Here is an 11,531-nt window from a genome sequence, read left to right on the forward strand (position 1 = left end):
GGATCATCAGTCAATAGGGGTGATCCTGAAAGACAAAGAGAGATCCAAACCATGTAAAAAATGCTGGCTGGGTCTATGCAATGAACAGAAATCATCAAGAAATGAGGAAAAGGAATCCAAGAAATGGAAATAATTTGGAGTGTATGATTAGAGCACTGGTATCAGCTTTGAATGCCTACAATCCCAATATTAATCCAGGTAAGGGCTAAACGTGTGCTCGAGCATGTAAAAGCCAGGTGTGGTGAAAGCGCTCATTTTCAAAATCTTGGCTGAATACCAATGATAGTTCCATAGACTCAAGGTCCGTTAGATCTATGCAACATGAAATTCCCTACGGAAGCTGCTGAGTTCTTTAGGACATTGTGAAAAATCCACGAAGGACTGCCTGGACTGATTTTCAATTTATGTAAACTGGCCTATTTTTGATAAAGCAGCCCAGTAGAATGGATATATCAGTGAGGAAATGAGAATGCTACTTAGTTTTAAAGCTTTCCATGACCATCAAACCTTTTTTAGTGGAAATGTGTATTTCTAAGCTTAAGTCATTCTTAGCCAGCTATGTCTTACTAACAGGCTTTCAGAATTCATCTGCTTGTAAGGTGTATAAATGTGTACATACATTTATCTGATTTTCTTGTGGGGGAAATCATGCTTTTTTATTTAACACTGGGTAGTGGGATTTTCCTTTTAGCTTTGAGATAATTCTTTTACATGGTTTTTAAATGGCATCTTGGTATTCCATTTCCTTACTATGTCATGTGGATCACATGATCCACCTTTTGCTGAAGTCATAAGTATTTTAATATTAATATGACAGCGTAAATTGTTTTTTCTCTGAATATTTCATTAGGATAAGTTAGTAGAATAAAGTTGCTAGGTGACAGTGTTATGAACATGTTTAAAGTTTTAATATATTTCCATTTCCTTCAGAAAGATTTTGTCAACTGAAATCCCTTCCAGAAAAATATCAATGTCCCTATTTTCATGTACTTTTATCAGCACTAGATACTATTTTTCTTTTATCTCTACTCATTTTGAGGATAGAAAATGTTTTAAATGTTTATTTATTTGGTTGTTATTGAGATCTCTTTCTATGATTTTTAATGCATATCTTTTGCCAATATTCCTATTGGAATATTTGCCTTTTAATTATTGATTTGTAATAGCTCTTTATATATTAAGGAGAGTCCTCCTTCCCTCAGTTTTTCATTAGCCTTTTAACTTTATTTATAGTGGCCACTATTGTTTTTTATTTCTAAAGATAATACCAGTCCCAATTAAATTCACATAGCAGATGGGAAAACGAAATAAGAAAATATTTATGAAAATGCTATAAAACATGAAGGATTTTTATCACATACTTCCAATGTTGATGCTGCCCAGCAATGAAGAGGGTTGACCTACAAGTCTAACATCTAACACGAGCTGTCAACAATTAAACTTCTATTCTTGGCTCTGATAGTATCTTACAAAACAAGAAGTTAATTTAAACCTTTTGTATCATAGTTACTAAGAATGTTATGAAAATAAACAAAGATGTAGGATTTAAAAGCACTCCGAGACTTAGATGATTCCACATAAAACTAAACTGTTGCATCATTATTCTTTTGCTTCCTTTTGAAAACCCTAATTAATCCAGTACAGGCTCAGTATAACAGGAAAGGCATCATCATATTTATCACTACTGTTACCTCTGGCTCATAAATTATGCCCTGCTTACGTTCCCAAATAGTCCTTTTCTCAAGCTTTTCTTTACTTGAAAACAAAAAGAGATCAATCAGTGAAAAACTCTTCTTCAATGGAAATACTTTTTTAAATTTAAGATATACTTTTATAATTAAGTAAATAATATCTAAAGTCATACACGGAGAAGTTTTACCCCAGAGATGTCTCCATCCTCCCTCTTACCCCAACCCTGGTCTCTATGGAGTTTTGCGTATCCTTCCATTGTTTCTTCAGACATATGCAAGCAAATGCAAATAAATATTATCATTATTTTTCTTCTTTTCATCACAAAAGTGGCATACTATATACATGGTCCTCTACCTTGCTGGGTTTTTTTTCTTTTCTTAACAATATATATTGACTAGGAAATTTTCAATAGGAAGACATTTAATGTAAACATGAGACATGATGACTTTGGCATTAAACAAGGCAATTTAAAATTTTCTGTCTTGGTTTTGTCACCATCATGATAGGCGCTCAGAGTTGGCGAGTGTGGTAAAAGGTTCACTAGTTAAGTCATCCAACTGGTTCCCTCTTTTTTTCTGAGCACAGGACTGCATTTTAAAGCCTCCCTTGCAATGAGATGTGGCCACGTGACTAAATTCTACTGGGCAGAAAGAATGTGAGCGGAGTTTACTTGCACCACTTCTAGGTCCAGCCCGTAAAACTCTCCCCACAAAATCTCCACATTCTTTCACTGTCAGCAGGATGTGAGTGCTCAGAGCTACGCCAGAATCCACATGTTGAAGACAGCAGAATTACAAGAGGGAAGGGCCTGTTTCCTTGAACTACCCCTTAGAAGGGAGCCGCCCACCCATTTTGGATGTTGCATCAGTGAGAAATAAATTTCCTAATTGTGTCTGAGCCACAGGACAGGTTTAGGTGTGATACACAGATTTAATACTGCAGTTCATATTGCCTTAATTAATGCAGACAACACTCTTAGCGTTCCTGGGGTCCCACAGCTGGTAGATAGCAGGTGCTCAACATGTTTCGATGAATGAATACTTGAACACCCGTAGAAATAAGGAATTAATTCACCACCCCATCAGTCAGTTTAATACGTTTCCATCAGCTTGAATTGTTAGAGAATTACTTGTATGGAACTAAACACCATCATCCTTTAACTTGTACCAATTTGTGACTGCCCTCTGCAGTCATACGAAGTAAGTCAGAGCCCTCTGCAAGACAGCCACCTTTCCGTGACAGATCCTCTGGTGTCCAAGCTAACTGCTCTGATCGTTTTCATTGTGCTTCTTAGCTTGTAGTGACTAAAACTGTGATCACCATCTTTACTCTCTCCTTGGGGGACGTTTCAGTTTGTCATTGTTCCCTGTTCAATGAGTACCCAGGACAGAACCGTCACACGCCTTGGTAACACTGACCAGCCTGTGAGGGTCCCATTGCCCCTCTTAAGTCAGGACTCCATACTTCAGCTAACGCATCTCACTATTTTAACAGCCTCTGAGGTGGTCATATCACCTGTTGACTCATTTTGAGCTTGTGGTCAAGCTTCTTCCCTCTTCTCTCTCCAACCGCCCCCCGTGCCCCCCAAAACACACACTAATTCGCTATATGACCTTAGACACAATCGCTTCTCTGGGACTCATTTCTCATGTGAAAAATGAGGTGGTCGGACCAGGTGATAGCTGAGTTGGGTTTTTTCCCCCCCTCATTCTAGTATTCTTTGATTCTAAAACAGGAAGTGCTGGGAGAGCTCACATTGTACTTTTACGTAGTATCTTTCCCCCTTAGCAGTATGAGAGTGTAAATCTGCCTGGAAACATTAAGCTCAGCAAGCAACATGAAACTGTCCAGGCAGTTTTTCTCAGTTGTATGACACGTATATTCAGCTATCTGGATAGACTAAAGCCAGTGGACTGGGCTGAACGGTAGTGGTCAAAGAGGGAGAAAAATAAGGCACAGACAAAAAACAAACAAACAAAAAAAACCAATGAAAGCATGAGTGAGAATCAGGGTGTGGTTTTCTCTGAAGGAACTCTCTGTCACTTTTTGAACTCAAGGGAGAGTGACCACAAAAAAGGGACATACATTGCCCTCAGCAGAAAGCCTGGTTTGATGTCAATTTCCTTATCTCACTGCACACACTGTCCAAATGTCCTATAGAAACAAACAAAACCCCTCAGCCAATGGGCAAAGAAATGCGTTTCATCTAGGGGAATGAAACCCTGTCTCCATACCCCTTGCCCTTGGTAAATTTCATATAAAGCAGACATCTGACATGATTTTAGCTGGTTAATTTCTCCTGGTATTTCTGCCTGACAGTCCTCGATCCATGCCTACGAGGCTGGATCCATTTCCCACCCTAGACTGAGATTCTGTGCATTGTTATTTGACCTCTTTTGAAAAACTCATTGCCAGCTTCATAACCCGATGTGGGCACACTCCCCATTGGGGCCTGCATTTCCTGTGGATGATGCGTTGGTTTCCTAGGTGACGGTGGGAAGGACTAGACCTGTTAGCTTGTGGCTTCTGACTCACTCACTGCAATGGACGTCACAGAATCGTGGCTGAACAAGTGAATTCTGATAAAAGCGTGTGCTTAAGGGAGCAGCAGGGCACTAATGGTTAAACCCATCCCACTGTACCAGCTCTGCCTCCCACTAAGCAAACCAACAGGCCGACATAAATACCAGATTGAAAAACCAAGCAACAGATTTGAAACCTCTCTGACTTACCAGTCATATAGAAGTGCACGGTGGAGTCCTAGGTGCAGCCCCAATATTTTATGCCTTTTCCTGTTCAGAATTTCTTTTTTTTCCCCCTAGAATGTGGAAGTACCAGGATTCTCTAATGAAATGTCAGATGGAGGATGAAGGAGGGAGGGAGAGACAGCCAAAACCTCACCAAAAGCCTGTTTACGAAGGTGAGCCTCCTTTTGATCTTTCACATTTGTTCCCTGAGAGGAGCAAGTAAACTTGCAGTGGACTAACCCAATTATCGGAGCCCAGAATGAAAAATACATTCTGTCGGGCAATTCATCTTCAGAAAAGCTGGATTTCGTGAAGCCTAGAGAAAAGACACACACACACACACACACACACACACACACACACACACACACACACACACACAAACAGCACACACACACACGGAGGGAGGGAGGGAGGGAGGGAGAGAGGGAGAGAGAAACTTTCTAGCTACCTCTTTTACTATCAACTTATACCAGCCTCATACTAGTCAATGAAGACTGCCTGAAATAAAAAACACGAGTTCCTTTGTCCTTCCTTCACATCTGAACTCCTGAAGACTGAATGGATCCTTTAAATGCTTGAATTCCTTAAATGACCAACAAACATAAAGGTTCCCTCCTGGAGATAATGCATCTTGTTTTCCACGGAGCCTTGAGGGAAGCTTTAAATAGCATCAGCAAGCATCCACGAATTAGACAGCAAATGTAGGTTAGCTTTATTTAGACAGATAAAGACAAGCAGAGAAAGTTGTCTGGTTCAAGGGCAGAGCAGCCTGACACGACAGCGTTTCTCAGAGGAGGGGAAATCGCCTTGGGAGAGAGGTATTTTGGGCAAAGAGCAAAGTTCCTTGGATCACCAGGGGAAGTGATGCTGAATTCTTCAGTACAGAGCAGTAGGAATTAAGAATGGCTTGCCACTTGTTGAAGGACAGACCTATAGATTTAAAATGTAAAACAGAACTTAGCATTCCCTACACACACACACACATATTTTTCTTTCCCGTTCCTTGGAAACACCATCAGAAAGGACATACTTCCCGGAACATAAGCTGGGGTAGGGACTTTATGAGGCTCTGCTGGAGTGGGACTTCAGATCCTCAGCAAGTTCTGAGTCAGGAAGTATCTCCAGATGAAGAACCACTGGAGAGATGGAAGCCCAGAAGGCAGGGAAACTGGCAAATTTGGGGGCATTCACTCATTAAACAAAAATGTAGATGCTTGGAAAAAAGCTGCAGTCAATGGGCTTGGTTTATTTTTTTCTCCCTCTACCCCAACCCTTAGATTATTTTCTGAAAACAAATGCCTAATGGAAGGCAGTCGGTCTAGAAAAAAAAAAATTTAACTTTCTGGTTTTGTTTGTTTTTCCTGTAATGTTTATGGTTACTCCTCTTATTTTTTTTTTGCTGGTTTCTCCTCAATTGGCAAAAGCCAAATGACATTTGATGTCAGCTTGTAGTCCCTATTAGTAATTAGTTTTCAAAATAAAGAAAACAATTTTAATTAGTACATTTATATTATGTGAATAAATTACATTTAAAATATGTAATGGTTTTGAATAAACCAATTATACCTAATACATTTTAAATGTTCCTAAAGTAACACTGAATTTAGACTTGTAAAAAAAAAATCTTGGGCCAGCCAAATGGCCCAGTTGGTTAAGAGTTAGCTTAAGAGTGTGAGCTCTGCGCAACAGAGCCACCGGTTCGATTCCCACATGGGCGAGTGATGCTGCGCCCAAGCTGAGCTGCCGCTGAGTTGCCAACAGGTGGCAGAATGGCTCAGCTGGTGAGAGCACGTGCCCTTTACAACAAGGCTGCTGGTTCAACTCCCGCATGGGATGGTGGCTATGCCCACCCACAACTAAGATTGTAACACAGCAACTTAAGCTTAGAGGCCACAAGCTGCTGATGGGCAGCCAGGTGGCGATTGGCACTCTCCACAACTAAGACTGAAGAACAACAACTTGGCTGGTCCCGTTCCCCAATTCCCCAACACTGTTCCCCTCCCCCAATTCCCCAATAAAATCTTTTAAAAAATTTTTTGTTTTAAATCTTAAAGTTTAAAAATTTAGATTTTTCGTAGATTTCCATTTCTCCCCAAACTAGATGTTTTCTTTTCTAAGGGTCTCACTCACTCTGAAAAGTACACATTATACATCTGTATGTATTACCCAGGTAGCTAGCATAGGGGAAGTATTATAACTGTGTCATGCAGCAAAATTTAAACTTAGTTTTGAATTAGATGTTTATACCACTTCCTTTGTACTTACCACTCATTCACTCATTTCATTTCATTCATTCTTTCATCAGTTATTTACTGCGTACCTACTGTATGCAAACAGTACCTACTGTGTGCATCAGACTTATTTGCCTCTGTTCTTCACTACTGGGTGCTTTTCTCCCCCTAGTCAATTTCACTCCATTCTCTCCATCCCAAACCCATTCACTAGTTACCTGGTCAACTGGCATATGGACTAATAATTTACTCAATTGAGAGGTACTGTTTTGTACTTTAACCAAAGTTCCCTAGTTCATTGCCCAAAACTCAATATACTTTTAACTGTTTGTGAGATTGGCAAATTGGTTAATCATTTGAAGCCATTATAATTCCCAGAAGGTGATGGGACACCAATTCCTATGACTGTATTTATAAAGCAATAGATTCTAAAGACTCATACGAGACCCGATACCAAGCTGATTCCAGTGTCTTATGAACTTTTTATAAAACCCCCTCACCTATAGCTAGCCCTATAAATATTTTATTTGTACAGTTACATGGATCTAATCAAAAAGAAAACTACTCTTTTACTTCTCTTTGGTAAAGACACATTTCTACATAAATGGAAATGAAAAAACTTAATAACATCCTGGGATCTATATTTCTTGTTCTGACACCTCAGTTGCTTCACTATTATTAGAGTGTCTTTATTGAAATTTCTCAATTTGTGCTAATAAAAGGAGACTTTTAAAATTATATTATTTGAATATGAGTCAATTCAGTAAGTCAATCTCAGAACTTGTATGAATATTTTTTTAAGTGCTGAAGAAAAACACTTATATTTGGAGTCAAAGGCAAAGTTATAATTAATCACTGATCCAAGTAAATAAGATATGATGCATGTAACTAAAAAATTATAGCAATTTTTTTGGTTTGTGTTTTTCTGTGTTCTCCATCTTTTCTGCACTCTTATTTCAGTAATCTTAAAATGCTGTCAAGAAGGAAATATTGTAATAGTATTTGACTAGGTAAGAGTCACAAAGTTTATTTTTATTTTGTGACATTTATGGCTCTTCAGCATGACCTTGGCATTCTTCCTTTTCTGATGCAACTTCCTTTTCTGTTTCATTCTGTTTTGGTTGAGGTGGTTTCAGCCTCCCCCTTCTCTGAGCAGCCTTTCAGCCTGCCTGTGAGATCCTGAGTTGTCACTTTGTTTTCTGAATATCCACTTCTGTTTTCTGTGGCAACACCTGCAGATAAACATCTCCACTGGCCATCCAAATGGACACCCCCCAACACACACACACTCTCAAACTCAGACACACACACACACACACACACACACACACACACACACACAGGTGAACTCACATGCGCATGCTCAACTCCTCCACCCTCCCCCACAGAGCTCTAACCACTCCAGCTGCTTTCTGGCAGCCGAGCTTCTAATGTTAGTTCTCGGATGGGAACCATCACTAATAATGTTGCTGCTGCCAAGGAAGAATTGAAGTCGCCTGGACTGAGGAGAGGACGGCTGGACAGGGTAAAGATGGCTCAGCCAGATGCTTCATGCCACGGATAGTGGTCCGAAGGGACGGAACGAGAGCGAGAGTTGGGTTTCTCTACCTGAAGTGCTCTGCCCCCATGGTCTGTTGACAGCCATGTACTGATATTTCAAGACTCAGCTTAAGTGTCACCTCCTTCTGAAGCTTTTCCTGACACCTGACTGTCCCCTCCTATATACCCATCCAGTACTTGCTTAATTAGATACTTAACACCATCCCCCAGCCTATTAGATTCAAACTTTTTTTTTTTAATTGGGGAATTGAACAGTGCTGGGGAATTGGGGAAGGGGAACACTGTGTTTTTCCAGGACCCATCAGCTTCAAGTCAAGTTGTTGTCCTTCAGTCTTAGTTGTGGAGGGTGCAAGCTCAGCTCCAAGTCCAGTCGCAGCTTTCAATCTAGTTGTGGGGGTGCATAGTCCACCATCCCATGCGGGAGTTAAACCGGCAACCTTGCTGTTAAGAGCATGTGCTTTCACCAGCTCAGTGGCAGCTCAGCTCGGGTGCAGCTCACTGGCCTATGTGGGAATCGAACTGGCAACCCTGTTGCTCAGAGCTCACGCTCTAACCAACTGAGCCACCCAGCCGGCCCCAAATTCAGACTTTTAAAGGCACAGACCTTGGTTGATTCATCTTTTATCTTAGTACCTGGAGCATAGCAGACATTCGATAAATGTTAGATGGATGGATGGAATCCACTGCTCCCCTCGCACGGGTAAAAGTAGCAACTGACTTTGTGGAGGGGGAAAGAGAGAGGTATCCTAATGGGTGTCTTTTCTTTAAAGTCAGGATTGGAAGTGAAGAGGGCCATGTGATGGTGTGAGGATGACCCTCCATGTGAGGAAATAGCGCAGCAACAAACAGGAACTGCCTTGCCATCATCCCATCACTGGGATTTCTGCAGGTGACCAACAGGTAAGTCCAATCCTACTTAGAAGATAAGTCTTTGAAAAACTTGCAAATGTGAAAAGAGGACGTTGTTGTTACATCAAGGAAGGTTCTATTAGAAACAGGAAAATGTGGCACAACTCCATTAAACTAATATGATTCGTGTTCCAGAGTAAAATGCTTTGACATTTAAAATGTTTTAGCAGCAAGGGAGGGTAAGGATAAGACAGAACTGTGTTAGGTTCTTTACTTGTATGATCTCCTTTTAATTCTCACAAACACCTATAAGAGAAATTTTATTGCCTTCATTTTACAAACGAAGAAAGTGAGGCTTGGAAAGGATAAGAATTAGGAAGCCCTCCTAGCACGAAGACTCAGCAGGGCTTAGACTTGAACCCAAATCTGCCTGACTCCAAACTCCTATCTTTACTCTTCTTCATTCCGCTCAGGAGCGACTTTTAAATATTGACCTCAAGTTTTCAGAGAGGTTGAAAAATACAGATTTAATCTCTATCGAGTACGGACTTGGGCTACACACGAGGCAGGGCAAGGTGGGAGGATATGATGAGACATCCTCCATTCAAGGAGCTGAGTAGCTAGTGCAGGAAGCTGACACACTCATGGAGCCTGAACAGTAGATAATGAAATAAGGGCACTTGTCAAGGGGACCGTCATGGGCTACTTGAGAACTGAGGGAAGGAGTGGTGGCTCTGGTTGTACAGAGAGAACAAGGGAAGTTCCACAGAACACAGGAAGATGGAATTTTGGGAAGGCTCAGAGGAGGTGGCCGGGGGTGGGGTTGGTCTGCAGGTGCTGGGACACTGAGGCATAAGGAAGGGAAGGGAACATGTTGAGGAGCTGTGTGGGAAGTTCAGGAGGGTCAGTGTAGGGTTGGAATGGTGCAAGGTGAAGGTGGGTTGGAGCCAGACCACGGAAGGCTTTGAATAGGCGCCTGAACTTGAAATGGGGAATTATTGAAGGCTTTTGAGTCGGGGAAGGCAAGGAGCCAATCAAAACCTTGACAAAAGCATCCAAGATTATTGCTGAATCCATCCTGACACCAGATCACAAGTACATAAAGTACACAAAGCAGAAAAATATAGAAAATCAATATTCTTAATCAAGACTCAAAAAGAAAAAAAAAAAAGCCTGCTGACTTCTAAGGACACACAGCAAACAGAGAGATATAGATGCCCAAATCACCACCTCAACCCAGATCTGCTGCCTTCCTTCTACACTGGCCAAGAATGTCCCCCTTCTCAAGACTGGTAAGATAACCTGGGGGAAAGGGAGGGGGTGTCAACAAATACCATCTCCGCCTCCCCTGAAAGAAAAAATTCCAGCAGGGAAATGACAATTTCTCTCACTTCCTTCCTTTTGTCAGAAGCCAGCCCACAAAGATTGCTTAACTGTTCTTTCACCTCAGTCCACCAGACAAACATCCTAGAATAGGAACTGGATCCTGATGGCTTAATTGAATTAAAAGGAAAAGTGTAGATCATCTAAATGCCTCTCAATGGCTTCAGAGTGGTTCTCTGCTCTCTGAAAGCCCGGTGGCGGTTCTCAGTTCCTTGGTGAGGGCGGAGCTGAATGAATTTCCTAGCACACAATTCAAAAGCGCTGGAAGTCAGCAGTTCTGAAAAGACTGCAGAAATGGCTTGTTTACATTTTTCTCCTGGGCTGAAACCCATCTATTTAAACTTTAACCAGAGGCAATTATAAAGCCGTGGTGAGCCAGAGATGGCCGCCTGCACAAGACAGGGAGACAGATGCCAACAGTCTGGCATTGAAGGAGGAAAGACAGAGAATGTTTTGAGAAAGGGGTCAAGGAAGAACAGCAAAGGAGGTTTGGAAGCAAAAGGTGTTACCTAGGCAGCTAGCCTTCAAGAAAATAGGGAGGGAAGTGGTGATGGAGGGGAGGGGAGGGGAGGGCATTGGGAGGGCAGGAAAGACAGCAGCCTCTGATGGAGTAAGTGGGGCTGAACTGTCACCTTCCCACCTGTTCAAAAGTCCCACCCAGTAACAGTGCACTGGCTGTAGCTCCATTGCTTTATGCTTTTTTTGCCCCCCTCTTGGGTCAAAAGTGCATTTAACCCTAGGAACCAGCACTCTGAGAGGCCTGCCCGGAGCAGACACACCCAGCCCGCCAAGACACAGGCCTTTTCCCCAAAAGCCAAGCCTCCTCTTTAATTCAGATTTTCCTGGCAAAGACCCACCTTGGGGCTGACGAGCAGTCAGTGACGTCAGAGGAAATACCCCACTTGACAAAGGACCCTGTTCCACTTGCCAATAAACTGAACTCATTAGCATGCCCTGATCTGGGTCTTAGGATTTGGTGAGTCTTAAGAACAGAGAGAGGGACAGAAAGTGAGGAAGAGAGAGAGAGAGAGAGAGAGAGAGAGAGAGAGAGAGAGAGAGAGAGAGA

General features: G+C 41.8%; 2 long non-coding RNA genes across 3 annotated transcripts in view; one reads left to right on the top strand and one right to left on the bottom strand.

Moving 5' to 3' along the window:
- LOC109384620 (uncharacterized) overlaps nucleotides 1–11,531 on the top strand; it is a 118,827-nt gene that overhangs the window by 80,796 nt on the left and 26,500 nt on the right. For both annotated transcript variants that reach the window (XR_002124442.1, XR_002124443.1), the window contains exons 3-4: nucleotides 4,515–4,612; nucleotides 9,004–9,133. This is a non-coding gene — a long non-coding RNA (uncharacterized LOC109384620). The remainder of the gene's footprint in view (nucleotides 1–4,514; nucleotides 4,613–9,003; nucleotides 9,134–11,531) is intronic.
- Nucleotides 1–11,531, bottom strand: part of LOC109384617 (uncharacterized) — a 163,792-nt gene that overhangs the window by 48,525 nt on the left and 103,736 nt on the right. The gene's annotated exons all lie outside the window — the stretch shown is intronic.

Source organism: Hipposideros armiger, unplaced genomic scaffold (genome assembly GCF_001890085.2).
Source record: "Hipposideros armiger isolate ML-2016 unplaced genomic scaffold, ASM189008v1 scaffold_97, whole genome shotgun sequence".
Taxonomy (NCBI): domain Eukaryota; kingdom Metazoa; phylum Chordata; class Mammalia; order Chiroptera; family Hipposideridae; genus Hipposideros; species Hipposideros armiger.